At 29.4% G+C, this 20,737-nt stretch overlaps 1 protein-coding gene across 1 annotated transcript in view; it reads left to right on the forward strand.

The window, feature by feature from the left end:
* LOC145261100 (tectonic-like complex member MKS1) overlaps positions 1-20,737 on the forward strand; it is a 474,527-nt gene that overhangs the window by 101,988 nt on the left and 351,802 nt on the right. The window lies entirely within an intron of this gene.

Consider the following 20,737-nt stretch of genomic DNA (forward strand, 5'->3'; position numbering starts at 1 on the left):
GAAAATGTAATTCGATTTGATCCTTCAGGAAATACTTTGTCCAGATAGGAATTATTTTTTAAATGTCCACCATCCTAAAAAAGGAACAGAATTTTGTATCCGTTCATACAGAGTTACTTCCCTTTTATTATAAAAAAAAAATGATAAAAAAAAAATATATACAGTTTTAAAATAGAAAATCAAGACAAATTGAAACTAAATATACTTTTTTTTTTTAACTCTCATTCACCCCAACTAAGGCATATTATCACTTGTATGTAAGGAGCTACTATTTTACACCATATGTACAGGAACACTATGTAGGGAGTTGAGCAACGACATGTTTGTTCACATTACAGTTAAACTTCTGCATGTCAGTACAGTCAGGAAAATAGGAAGGAATTCCCAAGTTCAGCAGTTCGAGGGAAGAAACTGTCTAAATAGAAGGCTTTTCAGCATCTAGGCATCTATAAAATAAAGGGCTCCATTCTAAGATTGACCTGAAGAAGATTGGCGGCTGCATCAAGCGAAATAGTGTGTGAATAACAATCAAGATGAGAATAATAATCCAAAGAATATGAATTATAAGTCCTCATCTAAAAAAGTCAGAAACATAGTGATTTTCGAAAGTTCCATGATTTTTTTTCTGGAATTTTTTATGAGGCAGGAGTATCACTCTGTACATGTAGGTGATCTTCCCCCTCCCCCCAAAAAATCGAAACCTGGGCAATGCCGGTAACTCTGCTAATTTGCAGAAAGAAAAAGGAAGAAAAAATATCCTTCTGAGAATTTATTGGAAAGCTCTTCCGATTTCTTTTGTGGAGATCTTCTGCGAACGCCATTGGATAAAATGGATTATACAGAAGAGCTTACAAAGGCAGAGAAGAAGGGAGAAAAAAAAGAAATGTACATTGTCTCATTTCATGAACTGATAATCTGAGTCCAAAATTTTGTGTAGATTCCTGAGCTTGACAAGATACATACACCTGAAGAAGGTCGGAGGTTATATCAACCGAAACGTTGTGCAAATAACACTCAAGATGAGAGAACAGTACTCCAAATAATATAAATTATTAGTCCTCATCTCAGAGAGTCAGAAACAAAAACACTAAAGATTGACTACTGGCATATCTATATACCTATAAAGTTGAGTTTATCCTTGCTCTGACATTCTTTTTTTTTTTTTTTTAACATCATGGTCACCACTTATCAAGGCCCGGAAGCCACTTGGGGGATAAGGGTTATTGCGTGTACAGTAATCAATGGGATAGTATTGTAGTAATCGTTAGTATTGGAGATTTGATAAAGTGTCTTACTTAAGGGGGCGGTTCATCAGGAATTTGTTTATGTTGGACTTGAAGACATCCAAGTTGTATTCAGGTGGGAAACAGGCAAACAGAAGAGAGTTTCACACACGTTTACTTCCAAGAAAGAAGCTTTGTTCATGGAATCTACGTTTTGATCTAGGCACAGATAAAGAGTGGGGAAAATTATTGACAGTGTTTTCAGCTAGACGGGTGTTTATTGTGAAAGTTTGGCGAGGGGGGACCAGAGATTGAAGCTCAGACGAGCACTTGCCATGGAAATAACGATAAAACAACGACAGGCTCGCAACGTCTCTTCTGTGATAAAGAGGTTGCAGGGAAGAGAAAAGGGCATCCCCCACTAAGCCACAAAGTCTATTTTGTACTCTGTCAAGGCAGGATAGGCTTTTTTAGCAGCTCCTGCCCAGATGTGGCAGCAGTACTCCATCCTTGGACGTACTTGGCTTTTATATAGATAGAGAATTGTATCAGTAGTGAGATATCTTCTGGAGCGGTAGAAGGATCCCACCATTTTCCCAGCGACCTTGGCAACAGACTTGATGTACGTGTTCCATTTCAGATCAGGAGTAAAGGTCAAACCCAGAAGCTTGTCAAAACATGGAGCCTCCCCAAGACGAGAGCCATCCATTTCAATTGATGTCAGATGGGGATCAGAGTGTTGATGATGTAAAGATAGGAGCTTGGTTTTAGATGCATTAAAAGTAACCAGCCACCTCTTCCCCCACTGTACCATGCGCTCAAGATCAGAGGAGAGAGAATAAGAGAGAACTTTGTCATTTACAGCCTTTGATGTGTTGCCATAGATGGTCGTGTCATTAGTATAGATGTCAACGAATGATTTGTATGAGATCATTGATGTAGACCAGGAAGAGAGTTGGGCCCAGCATGGACCCCTAAGGGACTCCAGCATTAATACTGTGGGCCTCTGATTTCTGCCCATCAACCACTACTCTTATGAACCTGTCAGAGAGAAATGATAGTAAAAGCCTACTTTTTCTATTTAAAAATGATTAAAGTGAACTTCTTAATATACTCAGTCATGGATATGCAAGCAACTATATGATGGTTAACTATTTTGCATATTTAAAAAAAAAACAAGTGTTAATTAATTACTTATTCATTTTTTATTGTTTTTGATTAGATAATTGGTTTCATTTAACTATTCCACTGAATTCTATTTATGTATAGTTTCTACATTCTGTATAATTGCAGAGAATTTCAGATGAAAACGTTCTAGTACACAGAAATATATATATATATATATATATATATATATATATATATATATATATATATATATATATATATATATATATATATATATATATTATATGTTGTAGCGATCAAATGGGGAATGATTTTAATAAAGAAAGTAAGAGTTATCGTTCCCCACTTTATAGATCGTTAGAAAAGACTAGAGAGTTCCAGAGGGTGATGGTGGCTTCACTTGACATTGACCAGCGTACTATAAATAATTTAAATTTTCTGCCGTGAATAAATTGTATTCAAATTACAATGAGCTTGTCTGCTTATTATTAGAATATCCAATGATTCTGACACCCCATTCTCCGAGCATAACAATATATAAAAGTGCCCTTGTTGGTATCTCTGCGGAAAGTCTCTATCAAACTCCCCTCTGAATATTTGGCCTAAAGTGTTAAAATTTGATATATAGTGTATTTAGATCTGTAGCACACTTTTGATTTGCTTTTTAACTTGTAAAATTGTTGCTAGGGAATCAAAATTGTAAAAAAGACATTGACCTTCTCCTGGCATAAGTCGGTTACACATGTTTTTTTCTTCTGCGCATGCGTTAATTAAAAGTTATAGGTTAAACGTTATTTTTTGCAATATGGATTTAAGGCTGGAGCATCCTGTTTTGGTTTTGATTCTGACTAATAGCACACAAGTAATTTTTTTTTACTTTTTGAAATCATTACTATATATTAGGTCCAATATAATAATCGATAGCGAATTGGCTCTATAATAATGAATATGAAATCTGCATGAATTAAAATATATTTAAGCATATTGTTCAACCAGGCAATGCCAGGCTGCCTGCTAGTATAAAGCCAGTCTATTGCTTCTTTGCTATTGATAGATTTTCTCTACAAAATCAATATTTGAATCTGGTTTGTCAAATTTTCTTGTGGATCGTTACAGCATGTTGTTAAGAAGAATAAAATGTAATTTTATTTAATTTCTTCACAAAAATACTTTGTCCGAGTCAGTTATTTTGAAATGGCAACCATCTCATAAAAAACGAGACGTGACTCTGTATTTCTAATTTTTCTTCCTTAAGCTAATTAATGCCTAGTTAATTCTAACAAAAGATGGCTATTGTTGTTGACATCTTCACATGTTAAGAAAATTTCAATGTCTAATATATAAAGTAAAGTTAGTCTCTTTATTGGTTCTTTGCCATTGATAGTTTTATTTCTACAAAATCAATATTTCATTCTGATTTGTCAGAATTTTTCGTTTTATTAAGAAAAAAATGTAATTCAATTTAATCCTGATCATTCCTGAAATGGACGCTATCCAAAAAAAGAGCCTCGAACCTAATAGTTCCCATACTATCAAATTCCAACCCCTGTCCCATCACCACAATGTTGCATTCTTGTGCCTGTTTTACAAGTACTCGAATGGAAACTGCTCTGACAAACAAACTTGCCGCACATGCTTCCTCAAAATGAATATATCCTCCTTCAACAACCCTGCAATTCCCTTCATGTTTCTCCGACTGTACCAACATGGAGAAATCTAAATGTAATGTGAAAAACATCTGTGTAACTCCCCACTTAGGATAACTCTATGATTTAGTTCATAATTTAAAGTAACTCCTTACGTCTTCATAATACTGTGCGTTGTTTTGAATGAATAAAGCTTTAAAAAAGTATAAGACTAAACTTGTTTAAAAAAGTATAAGACTAAACTTGTTTAAAAAAGTATAAGACTAAACTTGTTTAAAAAAGTATAAGACTAAACTTGTTTAAAAAAGTATAAGACTAAACTTGTTTAAAAAAGTATAAGACTAAACTTGTTTAAAAAAGTATAAGACTAAACTTGTTTAAAAAAGTATAAGACTAAACTTGTTTAAAAAAGTATAAGACTAAACTTGTTTAAAAAAGTATAAGACTAAACTTGTTTAAAAAAGTATAAGACTAAACTTGTTTAAAAAAGTATAAGACTAAACTTGTTTAAAAAAGTATAAGACTAAACTTGTTTAAAAAAGTATAAGACTAAACTTGTTTAAAAAAGTATAAGACTAAACTTGTTTAAAAACAGTCATATAACAGTCAGCAAGTCCTGAACCTGTCATGTAGATAGCGCTACTAATTTAAAAAATGTGTACGATTTTTATTAAGTACTAACCTTCAAATGCTATGTGTCAAAATTTGAGCCCAATCATACTATTGTTTTACTAATTAGTTATTTATGAAGCTACTACTGCAAATTCTCCAAAAATAAACCTGCATAAATTTAAATGTAATGTGAAGAAACATCACATGGCACATCTCCCTACTGAATGTGGCCTTATAAATCTGACCTCGAATTCTCAGTAACCTCTAAAATTTTAATGGCAATGTGCCTTATTTGAAGTGAATATAAGTACATAATATATATATATATATATATATATATATATATATATATATATATATATACAGTGTCCATAAAGTTTGTGTGTCTTTAAAAAAATTATAACTTCATAATCTGTAAAAAATGTTATAAAGTTTCATGTACCTACTTTTGAGTATAGTTATTGAATAATTTTCAGCAATTTTTGCGTAAATAACAAAAAAATTTCTTTTTTTTTTTTTGTCAATCTCCAATAATATTGAATTGTGAATATTATTAGCGATTTCTTGAGTAAACTTATTTTTTCTTTTTTCTTTTTTTTTTTTTTTTTTTTGTATCGTCCTGTACATTACTCCTCCTGCTCACCTTTAAATAATATCATTAACACAAATTCTAGCTGTTACCACTGTCCAGACCAATAGCCAATCTGTCATATTGGTCACCTAGTTTTTTTGTTTTTTTTTCCTTCTCTAATTGATTTATTTATTATGTCTGTCTGGCAAAAATGACTGGTCGGTCAGCAGGTTTATTTGGTATAAATGGCTGACCAACCAAATGCTTTGTTTCTAGGTGAATTGCCAGTCAGCCAGCTTATGATGTACTAGCAAAACTATCCAGCATTGTCTAGGTATCATATATCTTGACCACTTATTATTATACAGCACGATCATGTTGACACACCGGTTCTCGTCAGATCACCAAAGTTAAGCAAAGCTGAGCCTGGGCAGTACAAGATGGGTGACTACTTGGGACTACGAAGGTGGTGTATGTAGATGTATGGTCAGTCCAGTCCTCCTGCTGTCCAATGTGTGTAGTCGTGGTGTGTGCGCACATTAACAGCCATATGAAAAGATGATGCAGTTTACCCAACTCCATCATCTCAAATGATGATGATGATGATGATTATACAAAAGCAGAGTTCATCAACGTTTGTTTACCTAAGGCTTTTTTCCTATACAATTTAATAGCATGAAATACATCCACAATTTGATTTGAAACACTTCTGTTTCTCTCGATTAAGGATATTACCAAGGTTAATGAGTTATCCTAAGTAGGGAATTGTGCAGCAAGAAAGCAGGGAAACGGAAGAGAGTTCCACAGGCATGCAGTTCTAAAAAAGAAGCTTTTTTTCATGGAATCTTATCTTTAGAGTGGGGGAAATTATTGATAGTGGTTTCAACTAAACGAGTGTTTTTCGTGAAAGTTTGGCAAGGGATGACCATAGATTGGAGCTCAGACGAGCACTTGCCATGAAAATAATAATAGAGCAGAGACAGGCTTGCAACATCTCTTCTGTGGGAAAGAGGTTGCAGGGAAGAGAAAAGGGCATCTCCTACTAGGCTACAAAATCTATTTTGAACTTCTAGCAACTCCTGTCCAGATTTGGCAACAGTACTCCATCCTTGGAGGTAGAGAATTGCATCAGCAAGCCATAAAGAAAGATCGTGTGAACAAGCATCTGATAAATCTGAGCTTTCATACTCATTGTGATGTATTTTATTACATTTAGATTTCTAGATGTTGGTACTGTCGAGGAAACAGGAAGCAGGAAGGGAATATGCAGAGTTGCTGGTGGGGGTGGGTGGGGGTATTTACTTTGAGGAAGCATGTGCGACCAGTTTGTCAAACCATTGACGTACTTTTAAAACAGGCACAGGAATGCAGCATTGTGGTGATGGGACAGAGGTTGAAGTATGGTAGACAGTATGAAAGCTATTAGATTTGAGGCTGTTTTTTTAAACTCTGTCTAAGAAAGAAGACTAGCGGGTGGTTGGTGCACTCGACCAGATGTGACGACAATACTTTTTTTTTTTTACTGGGGGGGGAGGGGTACAGCTTATCAAGGCCCAAAGCTTATTTGAAGATAAAGATTAATGAATGTCAATTGTCCGTTGAGACAACACCGTAATTGTGGGACTTGGGTAATGTGTGTTTATTTAAGAGGACATTTGACCAGGTATTTGTTTGCATTAGACTTGAAAATGGCCATGTTATAGTCAGCTGGGAAGTAGCCCCACAGTATTGTATTTCACAGGCTGGAAGTTCTAGGAAAGGAACTTTGCTCATGGAATTTACATTTAGTTTTAGGCACGGATAGAGGGTAAAGAAAATTGTTAGTAGTTGTTGTAGCTAGATGAGTCTTTGCTACGAATGTTCTACCCGGGCGGAGGGGGGGGGGGCAGGGATAGAAGCTCAGTTGAGCACCTGCCATGAAAATAATGAAATAACGTCTCTTTTGTGAGAAAAAGAAAATAGGGTGAAGAAGAGGGCCTCGCCCACTAGATTTCAAAGCCGGTTTTGAACCCTGTCAAAGTAGAAAAGAATACTCTTAGCAGCTCCTCCCCAGATGTGGCAACAGCACTGCAAGGGCGTATTTGGTTCTTATACAAGAAGAGGATTGCGTTAGGAGTTTTATATGTGGCCACATTTTTTTTTTTTTAATTTCACGTAATTTATTAGAATCGTGGATTTGGTTTCAATAAAATAAATTAATGGCGTTACTATCGAGACCAAAGGCGCTAAAACTATAAATTAAATAAAATTTCCCTTTTGATTAAAATACAAACTATTTTGAGAAAAAAAAAAGAAAAGAAAAAGGGAAATGGTTCTCTTGAACTTTCTATACGAAATTAATTAATTGATGCATTTTATCCCTTTACAGGGTTCGAAACCAAGTAGGCAACATCTGATTATAGTCAGCTAACGTACTTCCTACATTCTGGAGTAGCGCTGCTTTGGAAGCTGTGATAAGGCACATCAGTTCCTTTGCTTTTTATCTCACGTCTATATCTCCCCTGTGCATGTACTCTTTTATTATTACGTTTTTTTTTTTTTGTTTTTTTTTATATAATAACTAGCCTGGGTTCCCGGCATTGCCCGGGTGTTTAGAGGTGTGTGTTGAGCAAAAAAAAAAAAAAAAAAAAAAAATTGTAGTTGGCAGGCAGGCTTGAACCTGTGATGTGAAGACGGAAAAGAAAGTGAAAGAAAATCTGACGTCTTACTGCTACTCCATGACGCGACCGGAAGTCTAAAGCATTCAAATTTAACGTAGTCAATCAAAAACAAAAGATGACTTGCAGAAATGGCATTGCTTTTAAATCTCCCATGAAAACAAATTCGACACAAGGTCGTTTTTAATGTGGGGGGGGGACCAGCTCCTCCAAAAAGGGGGCACTCTGGTAGTATCCACATAAATAGTAATTGTTTCAGTATGAAGGGTTTCCCCTACATTGACCAAAGACCAATTTACTACCCAGCTCGAAGGCTAGGCGGTTGCGTTCCAATAGTTTGGCTTTATTTATAGAAGAAAGACAAACAAACAGCCGAGATGATAGCACAATGGGAATTTTGTTTAACTTGATCAAAAAAAGATATAGATGATGTGCGTTTACGAATGCGAGATATTACGATCTGGGAAGTATGGGAAAACTTCTTGCGGAATCTAACCGACGCGAGAAGCCTGACGCAAAAATCCTTTCGTGGACACAAACACTTGCGCCCATTTTGCCTTTTATATATTGAAAAGTTTTTTCGATTTTATTTTAATTAATAATTATTGAAATTAGTTTATTTTTTAAAAGAATTATTGAAACACTTTTTAAAATGGTTTTAAGTAATGAACTATTTAATAAAGATTAATTGCATCATTTCTATGATTTTGTTCACAATAGAAATACTGAAGAACAATAAAAATGGAAAAACAGATTTGCCTTGTCACCGCTTCCGGTAGCGCTAAGCGAGAAGTTAGCCGACTATAATCCAACATCCTGTTCTCCTTACAACCCCTTTCTCACAGAAAAGGCTTTGCAAGTGTATCTCTGCTCTATCCTTATTTTTATATGGCAAGTGCTCAACTGAGCTTCAATCCATGATCCTCCATTCTGCAAAACATTCACAGCAAACACTTGTCTAGCTACAACTACTTTCCTCTACTCTCTATCTGTGCCTAAAATTAAACACAAATTGCATGCACAAAGCTTCTTTCTTAGAACTGCCCACCTATGGAACTCTACCGTGATGCTGTTTCCCATTGAATACAACATGTTCATTTTCAAGTCAAATGTAAACAAGTTCTTGTTGAGCTGTCCTCTTAAATAATCTAATTCTAGCTAATTTCCACAACTACCGATCGTTACAGTATTGTCTCACAGACCTCCTGACACTTATCAACATTTATCCTTGAGTGGTCTTTGGGCCTTTGTAAGCTGTGACTACCTTGTAAAAAAAAACAATTTACTTTCAGTGGTCTCAAAGAAAAAGTATAAACTGGTGTAGGCAGTATGGGCCACGTGTGACATGACAAATGAATTTATGTGGCTTAACCAATATTAGAAAATTTTGTACATTCAATAAACTTTTGTTTTTCAAATAAATAGTCTACAACACTTTAAAACTTGTATTATCTGAATTATTCAGACTACTGTTCTCACTTAAAGTGTTATTATCACAACGGGTACCTTCCTAATGTTATTTTTACATATATTTTAAGTAGTGTTGAGATGATTAATCGAAATCGGGAATCAGAAAAAAACGGAAGATTTGTGAGTATCAGAATCGGTATTGGAATTGGAAAAATTAATGTCTATTTTCCATTGCCAAAAAGATTATTTTGTCTTTTTATATTTGATTTTATTTAAAGTAAAATCTTTCATTGCTGGTAATAATGATAAAATAATAAACATTTATTGATTTTAAACCAACAGTGAAGCTAAAATCGATAGATCATCTTTCACAAGTGTATTTTGACGTTTAGGAAATATCTGCATTTTTAACATGTGTCTTTACGAAAATCGGGGAAATTAACAATCTTATAGTTAAATAATTAAAGATTTGTAAAGAATCGGAATCAGTGATTGTATTGGAATAAGAAATTTAGCATGAAATCGGTAGTTGTATCAGAATTGGAAAAAATATTGGAATCGTCCCATCACTATTTTTAAGCTTGAATAACGATTTAAAAAAAAGTCATAACATAGCAATAACAATTGCAATAATGATTTTAAAAAAAGGCATAACATAGCAATAACAATTGCAATAATAGTTTTTAAAAAAGGCATAACATAGCAATAACAATTGCAATAATGATTTTTTAAAAAAGCATAACATAGCAATAACAATTGCAATAATGATTTTTTAAAAAGGCATAACATAGCAATGACAATTGCAATAATGAGTTTCAAAAAAGGCATAACATAGCAATAACAATTGCAATAATGATTTTTAAAAAAGGCAAAACATAGCAATAACAATTGCAATAATGATTTTCAAAAAAGGCATAACATAGCAATAACAATTGCAATAATGATTTTTAAAAAAGGCATAACATAGCAATGACAATTGCAATAATGATTATTACAAAAGGCATAACATAGCAATGAAAATTGCAATAATGATTTTTAAAAAAGGCATAACATAGCAATGACAATTGCAATAATGATTTTTAAAAAAGGCATAACATAGCAATAACAATTGCAATAACGATTTTTAAAAAAGGCATAACATAGTATAACAATTGACATAACGATTTTTAAAAAAGGCATAACATAGCAATGACAATTGCAATAATGATTTTTAAAAAAGGCATAACATAGCAATAACAATTGAAATAATGATTTTTAAAAAAGGCATAACATAGCAATAACAATTGCAATAATGATTTTCAAAAAAGGCATAACATAGCAATAACAATTGCAATAATGATTTTTAAAAAAGGCATAACATAGCAATGACAATTGCAATAATGATTTTTTAAAAAGGCATAACATAGCAATGACAATTGCAATAATGATTTTTAAAAAAGGCATAACATAGCAAAAACAATTGCAATAACGATTTTTAAAAAAGGCATAACATAGCAATAACAATTGCAATAACGATTTTTAAAAAAGGCATAACATAGCAATGACAATTGCAATAATGATTTTTAAAAAAGGCATAACATAGCAATAACAATTGCAATAATGATTTTTAAAAAAGGCATAACATAGCAATAACAATTGCAATAACGATTTTTAAAAAAGGCATAACATAGCAATGACAATTGCAATAATGATTTTTAAAAAAGGCATAACATAGCAATAACAATTGCAATAATGATTTTAAAAAAAGGCATAACATACCAATAACAATTGCAATAATTATTTTCAAAAAAGGCATAAAATAGCAATAACAATTGCAATAATGATTATTAAAAAAGGCATAACATAGCAATGACAATTGCAATAACGATTTTTAAAAAGGCATAACATAGCAATACCAATTTCAATAACAATTTTCAAAAAAGGCATAACATAGCAAAACCAATTGCAATAATGATTTTTAAAAAAGGCATAACATAGCAATACCAATTGCAATAAAGATTTTTAAAAAAGGTATAACATAGCAATGACAATTGCAATAACGATTTTTAAAAAAGGCATAACATAGCAATGACAATTGTAATAACGATTTTCAAAAAAGGCATAACATAGCAATAACAATTGCAATAACGATTTTAAAAAAAAGGCATAACATAGCAATACCAATTGCAATAATGATTTTTAAAAAAGGCATAACATAGCAATGACAATTGTAATAACGATTTTTAAAAAAGGCATAACATAGCAATAACAATTGCAATAACGATTTTTAAAAAAGTCATAACATAGCAATAACAATTGCAATAATGATTTTCAAAAAAGGCATAACATAGCAATACCAATTGCAATAATGATTTTCAAAAAAGGCATAACATAGCACTAATGATTGCAATAATGATTTTTAAAAAGGCATAACATAGCAATAACAATTGCAATAATGATTTTTTAAAAAGGCATAACATAGCAATAACAATTGCAGTAACGATTTTTAAAAAGGCATAACATAGCAATAACAATTGCAATAATGATTATTAAAACAGGCATAACATAGCAATGAAAATTGCAATAACGATTTTTAAAACGGCATAACAGAGCAATACCAATTGCAATAATGATTTTTAAAAAAGGCATAACATAGCAATACCAATTGCAATAAAGATTTTTAAAAAAGGTATAACATAGCAATGACAATTGCAATAATGATTTTTAAAAAAGGCATAACATAGCAATGACAATTATAATAACGATTTTTAAAAAAGGCATAACATAGCAATAACAATTGCAATAACGATTTTTAAAAAAAGGCATAACATAGCAATAACAATTGCAATAATGATTTTTAAAAAAGTCATAACATAGCAATAACAATTGCAATAATGATTTTTAAAAAAGGCATAACATAGCAATAACAATTGCAATAACGATTTAAAAAAAAGGCATAACATAGTAATGACAATTGTAATAACGATTTTTAAAAAAGGCATAACATAGCAATAACAATTGCAATAACGATTTTTAAAAAGGTCATAACATAGCAATAACAATTGCAATAATGATTTTCAAAAAAGGCATAACATAGCAATACCAATTGCAATCATGATTTTCAAAAAAGGCATAACAAAGCAATGACGATGGCAATAATGATTTTTAAAAAGGCATAACATAGCAATAACAATTCCAATAATGATTTTTTAAACAGGCATAACATAGCAATAACAATTGCAGTAACGATTTTTAAAAAGGCATAACATAGCAATAACAATTGCAATAATGATTTTAAAAAAGGCTTAACATAGCAATACCAATTGCAATAATGATTTAAAAAAAAGGCATAACATAGCAATACCAATTGCAATAAGGATTTTTAAAAAAGGTATAACATAGCAATAACAATTGCAATAACGATTTTTAAAAAAGGCATAACATAGCAATAACAATTGCAATAACGATTTTTAAAAAAGGCATAACATAGCAATACCAATTGCAATAAGGATTTTTAAAAAAGGTATAACATAGCAATAACAATTGCAATAACGATTTTTAAAAAAGGCATAACATAGCAATAACAATTGCAATAATGATTTTTAAAAAAGGCATAACATAGCAAAAACAATTGCAATAACGATTTTTAAAAAAGGCATAACATAGCAATAACAATTGCAATAACGATTTTTAAAAAAGGCATAACATAGCAATGACAATTGCAATAACGATTTTTAAAAAAGGCATAACATAGCAATAACAATTGCAATAATGATTTTTAAAAAAGGCATAACATACAATAACAATTGCAATAACGATTTTTAAAAAAGGCATAACATAGCAATGACAATTGCAATAATGATTTTTAAAAAAGGCATAACATAGCAATAACAATTGCAATAATGATTTTAAAAAAAGGCATAACATACCAATAACAATTGCAATAATTATTTTCAAAAAAGGCATAAAATAGCAATAACAATTGCAATAATGATTATTAAAAAAGGCATAACATAGCAATGACAATTGCAATAACGATTTTTAAAAAGGCATAACATAGCAATACCAATTTCAATAACAATTTTCAAAAAAGGCATAACATAGCAAAACCAATTGCAATAATGATTTTTAAAAAAGGCATAACATAGCAATACCAATTGCAATAAAGATTTTTAAAAAAGGTATAACATAGCAATGACAATTGCAATAACGATTTTTAAAAAAGGCATAACATAGCAATGACAATTGTAATAACGATTTTCAAAAAAGGCATAACATAGCAATAACAATTGCAATAACGATTTTTAAAAAAAGGCATAACATAGCAATACCAATTGCAATAATGATTTTTAAAAAAGGCATAACATAGCAATGACAATTGTAATAACGATTTTTAAAAAAGGCATAACATAGCAATAACAATTGCAATAACGATTTTTAAAAAAGTCATAACATAGCAATAACAATTGCAATAATGATTTTCAAAAAAGGCATAACATAGCAATACCAATTGCAATAATGATTTTCAAAAAAGGCATAACATAGCACTAATGATTGCAATAATGATTTTTAAAAAGGCATAACATAGCAATAACAATTGCAATAACGATTTTAAAAAAAGGCATAACATAGTAATGACAATTGTAATAACGATTTTTAAAAAAGGCATAACATAGCAATAACAATTGCAATAACGATTTTTAAAAAGGTCATAACATAGCAATAACAATTGCAATAATGATTTTCAAAAAAGGCATAACATAGCAATACCAATTGCAATCATGATTTTCAAAAAAGGCATAACAAAGCAATGACGATGGCAATAATGATTTTTAAAAAGGCATAACATAGCAATAACAATTCCAATAATGATTTTTTAAACAGGCATAACATAGCAATAACAATTGCAGTAACGATTTTTAAAAAGGCATAACATAGCAATAACAATTGCAATAATGATTTTAAAAAAGGCTTAACATAGCAATACCAATTGCAATAATGATTTAAAAAAAAGGCATAACATAGCAATACCAATTGCAATAAGGATTTTTAAAAAAGGTATAACATAGCAATAACAATTGCAATAACGATTTTTAAAAAAGGCATAACATAGCAATAACAATTGCAATAACGATTTTTAAAAAAGGCATAACATAGCAAGAGCAATTGCAATAATGATTTTTAAAAAGGTATAACATACCAATAACAATTGCAATAACGATTTTTAAAAAGGCATAACATAGCAATAACAATTGCAATAATGATTATTAAAACAGGCATAACATAGCAATGAAAATTGCAATAACGATTTTTAAAACGGCATAACAGAGCAATACCAATTGCAATAATGATTTTTAAAAAAGGCATAACATAGCAATACCAATTGCAATAACGATTTTTAAAAAAGGCATAACATAGCAATAACAATTGCAATAACGATTTTTAAAAAAGGCATAACATAGCAAGAGCAATTGCAATAATGATTTTTAAAAAGGTATAACATACCAATAACAATTGCAATAACGATTTTTAAAAAGGCATAACATAGCAATAACAATTGCAATAATGATTTTAAAAAAGGCTTAACATAGCAATAACAATTGCAATAATATTTTAAAAAAAGGCATAACATAGCAATAACAATTGCAATAACGATTTTTAAAAAGGTCATAACATAGCAATAACAATTGCAATAATGATTTTAAAAAAAGGCATAACATAGCAATAACAATTGCAATAATGATTTTCAAAAAAGGCATAACATAGCAATAACAAGTGCAATAATGATTTTCAAAAAAGGCATAACAAAGCAATAACAATTGCAATAATACTTTTCAAAAAAGGCATAACATAGCAATGACAATTGCAATAACGATTTTTAAAAAGGCATAACATAGCAATACCAATTGCAATAACAATTTTTAAAAAAAGCATAACATAGCAATACCAATTGCAATAATGATTATTAAAAAAGGCATAACATAGCAATGAAAATTGCAATAACGATTTTTAAAACGGCATAGCATAGCAAAACCAATTGCAATAATGATTTTTAAAAAGGCATAACATAGCAATACCAATTGCAATAAAGTTTTTAAAAAGGTATAACATAGCAATAACAATTGCAATAACGATTTTTAAAAAGGCATAACATAGCAATAACAATTGCAATAATGATTTTTAAAAAAGGTATAACATAGCAATGACAATTGCAATAATGATTTTTAAAAAAGGCATAACCTAGCAATAACAATTGAGATAACGATTTTTAAAAAAGGCATTACATAGCAATGACAATTGTAATAATGATTTTTAAAAAGGGCATAACATAGCAAGGACAATTGCAATAACGATTTCTAAAAAAAAAAGGCATAACATAGCAATACCAATTGCAATAATGATTTTAAAAAAGGCATAACATAGCAATAACAATTGCAATAACGATTTTTAAAAAGGCATAACATAGCAATAACAATTGCAATAATGATTTTAAAAAAGGCATAACATAGCAATAACAATTGCAATAATGATTATCAAAAAAGGAATAACATAGCAATAACGATTGCAATAATGATTTTAAAAAAAGGCATAACATAGCAATAACAATTGCAATAATGATTTTAAAAAAAGGCATAACATAGCAATAACAATTGCAATAATGATCTTTAAAAAGGCATAACATAGCAATAACAATTGCAATAATGATTTTTAAAAAAGGCAAAACATAGCAATAACAATTGCAATAATGATTTTCAAAAAAGGCATAACATAGCAATAACAATTGCAATAATGATTTTCAAAAAAGGCATAACTTAGCAATAACAATTGCAATAATGATTTTCAAAAAAGGCATAACATAGCAATAACAATTGCAATAATGATTTTCAAAAAAGGCATAACATAGCAATAACAATTACAATAATGATTTTCAAAAAAGGCATAACATAGCAATAACAATTGCAATAATGATTAAAAAAAAAGGCATAACATAGCAATAACAATTGCAATAATGATTTTCAAAAAAGGCATAACATAACAATAACAATTGCAATAATGATTTTCAAAAAAGGCATAACATAGCAATGGCAATTGCAATAATGATTTTTTAAAAAGGCATAACATAGCAATAAAAATTGCAATAATGATTTAAAAAAAAGGCATAACATAGCAATAACAATTGCAATAATGATTTTTAAAAAGGCATAACATAGCAATAACAATTGCAACAATGATTTTAAAAAAGGCATAACATAGCAATAACTATTGCAATAATGATTTTCAAAAAAGGCATTACATAGCAATAACAATTGCAATAATGATTTTCAAAAAAGGCATAACATAGCAATAACAATTGCAATAATGATTTTCAAAAAAGGCATAACATAGCAATAACAATTGCAACAATGATTTTCAAAAAAGGCATAACATAGCAATAACAATTGCAATAATGATTTTCAAAAAAGGCATAACATAGCAATAACAATTGCAATAATGATTTTCAAAAAAGGCATAACATAGCAATAACACTTGCAATAATGATTTTCAAAAAAGGCATAACATAGCAATAACAATTGCAATAATGATTTTCAAAAAAGGCATAACATAGCAATGACAATTGCAATAATGATTTTTAAAAAAGGCATAAAATAGCAATAACAATTGCAATAATGATTTTCAAAAAAGGCATAAAATAGCAATAACAATTGCAATAATACTTTTCAAAAAAGGCATAACATAGCAATGACAATTGCAATAACGATTTTTAAAAAGGCATAACATAGCAATAACAATTCCAATAATTATTATTAAAAAAGGCATAACATAGCAATGACAATTGCAATAACGATTTTTAAAAAGGCATAACATAGCAATACCAATTGCAATAACAATTTTTAAAAAAAGCATAACATAGCAATACCAATTGCAATAATGATTATTAAAAAAGGCATAACATAGCAATGAAAATTGCAATAACGATTGTTAAAATGGCATAGCATAGCAAAACCAATTGCAATAATGATTTTTAAAAAGGCATAACATAGCAATACCAATTGCAATAAAGTTTTTAAAAAGGTATAACATAGCAATAACAATTGCAATAACGATTTTTAAAAAGGCATAACATAGCAATAACAATTGCAATAATGATTTTTAAAAAAGGTATAACATAGCAATGACAATTGCAATAATGATTTTTAAAAAAGGCATAACCTAGCAATAACAATTGAGATAACGATTTTTAAAAAAGGCATTACATAGCAATGACAATTGTAATAATGATTTTTAAAAAGGGCATAACATAGCAAGGACAATTGCAATAACGATTTCTAAAAAAAAAAGGCATAACATAGCAATACCAATTGCAATAATGATTTTAAAAAAGGCATAACATAGCAATAACAATTGCAATAACGATTTTTAAAAAGGCATAACATAGCAATAACAATTGCAATAATGATTTTTAAAAAGGCATAACATAGCAATAACAATTGCAATAATGATTATCAAAAAAGGAATAACATAGCAATAACGATTGCAATAATGATTTTAAAAAAAGGCATAACATAGCAATAACAATTGCAATAATGATTTTAAAAAAAGGCATAACATAGCAATAACAATTGCAATAATGATCTTTAAAAAGGCATAACATAGCAATAACAATTGCAATAATGATTTTTAAAAAAGGCATAACATAGCAATAACAATTGCAATAATGATTTTCAAAAAAGGCATAACATAGCAATAACAATTGCAATAATGATTTTCAAAAAAGGCATAACTTAGCAATAACAATTGCAATAATGATTTTCAAAAAAGGCATAACATAGCAATAACAATTGCAATAATGATTTTAAAAAAAGGCATAACATAGCAATAACAATTACAATAATGATTTTCAAAAAAGGCATAACATAGCAATAACAATTGCAATAATGATTTTCAAAAAAGGCATAACATAGCAATAACAATTGCAATAATGATTTTCAAAAAAGGCATAACATAGCAATAACAATTGCAATAATGATTTTTAAAAAGGCATAACATAGCAATAACAATTGCAACAATGATTTTAAAAAAGGCATAACATAGCAATAACTATTGCAATAATGATTTTCAAAAAAGGCATTACATAGCAATAACAATTGCAATAATGATTTTCAAAAAAGGCATAACATAGCAATAACAATTGCAATAATGATTTTCAAAAAAGGCATAACATAGCAATAACAATTGCAATAATGATTTTCAAAAAAGGCATAACATAGCAATAACAATTGCAATTATGATTTTCAAAAAAGGCATAACATAGCAATAACAATTGCAATAATGATTTTCAAAAAAGGCATAACATAGCAATAACACTTGCAATAATGATTTTCAAAAAAGGCATAACATAGCAATAACAATTGCAATAATGATTTTCAAAAAAGGCATAACATAGCAATGACAATTGCAATAATGATTTTCAAAAAAGGCATAAAATAGCAATAACAATTGCAATAATACTTTTCAAAAAAGGCATAACATAGCAATGACAATTGCAATAACGATTTTTAAAAAGGCATAACATAGCAATAACAATTCCAATAATTATTATTAAAAAAGGCATAACATAGCAATGACAATTGCAATAACGATTTTTAAAAAGGCATAACATAGCAATACCAATTGCAATAACAATTTTTAAAAAAAGCATAACATAGCAATACCAATTGCAATAATGATTATTAAAAAAGGCATAACATAGCAATAAAAATTGCAATAACGATTTTTAAAACGGCATAGCATAGCAAAACCAATTGCAATAATGATTTTTAAAAAGGCATAACATAGCAATACCAATTGCAATAAAGTTTTTAAAAAGGTATAACATAGCAATAACAATTGCAATCACGATTTTTAAAAAGGCATAACATAGCAATAACAATTGCAATAATGATTTTTAAAAAAGGTATAACATAGCAATGACAATTGCAATAATGATTTTTAAAAAAGGCATAACCTAGCAATAACAATTGAGATAACGATTTTTAAAAAAGGCATTACATAGCAATGACAATTGTAATAATGATTTTTAAAAAGGGCATAACATAGCAAGGACAATTGCAATAACGATTTCTAAAAAAAAAAGGCATAACATAGCAATACCAATTGCAATAATGATTTTAAAAAAGGCATAACATAGCAATAACAATTGCAATAACGATTTTTAAAAAGGCATAACATAGCAATAACAATTGTATTAATGATTTTTTAAAAGGCATAACATAGCAATAACAATTGCAATAATGATTATCAAAAAAGGAATAACATAGCAATAACGATTGCAATAATGATTTTAAAAAAAGGCATAACATAGCAATAACAATTGCAATAATGATTTTCAAAAAAGGCATAACATAGCAATGGCAATTGCAATAATGATTTTTAAAAAAGGCATAACATAGCAATAAAAATTGCAATAATGATTTTAAAAAAAGGCATAACATAGCAATAACAATTGCAATAATGATTTTTAAAAAGGCATAACATAGCAATAACAATTGCAACAATGATTTTAAAAAAGGCATAACATAGCAATAACTATTGCAATAATGATTTTCAAAAAAAGGCATTACATAGCAATAACAATTGCAATAATGATTTTCAAAAAAGGCATAACATAGCAATAACAATTGCAATAATGATTTTCAAAAAAGGCATAACATAGCAATAACAATTGCAATAATGATTTTCAAAAAAGGCATAACATAGCAATAACAATTGCAATAATGATTTTCAAAAAAGGCATAACATAGCAATAACAATTGCAATAATGATTTTCAAAAAAGGCATAACATAGCAATAACACTTGCAATAATGATTTTCAAAAAAGGCATAACATAGCAATAACAATTGCAATAATGATTTTCAAAAAAGGCATAACATAGCAATGACAATTGCAATAATGATTTTTAAAAAAGGCATAACATAGCAATAACAATTGCAATAATGATTTTCAAAAAAGGCATAAAATAGCAATAACAATTGCAATAATACTTTGTCAAAAAAGGCATAACATAGCAATGACAATTGCAATAACGATTTTTAAAAAGGCATAACATAGCAATAACAATTCCAATAATTATTATTAAAAAAGGCATAACATAGCAATGACAATTGCAATAACGATTTTTAAAAAGGCATAACATAGCAATACCAATTGCAATAACAATTTTTAAAAAAAGCATAACATAGCAATACCAATTGCAATAATATTATTAAAAAAGGCATAACATAGCAATGACAATTGCAATAACGATTTTTAAAACGGCATAGCATAGCAAAACCAATTGCAATAATGATTTTTAAAAAGGCATAACATAGCAATACCAATTGCAATAAAGATTTTTAAAAAGGTATAACATAGCAATAACAATTGCAATAACGATTTTTAAAAAGGCATAACATAGCAATAACAATTGCAATAATGATTTTTAAAAAAGTCATAACATAGCAATAACAATT

This window comes from Euprymna scolopes, chromosome 37, assembly GCF_053919585.1.
Source record: "Euprymna scolopes isolate OS-2025 chromosome 37, ASM5391958v1, whole genome shotgun sequence".
NCBI classification, from domain to species: Eukaryota; Metazoa; Mollusca; class Cephalopoda; order Sepiida; family Sepiolidae; genus Euprymna; species Euprymna scolopes.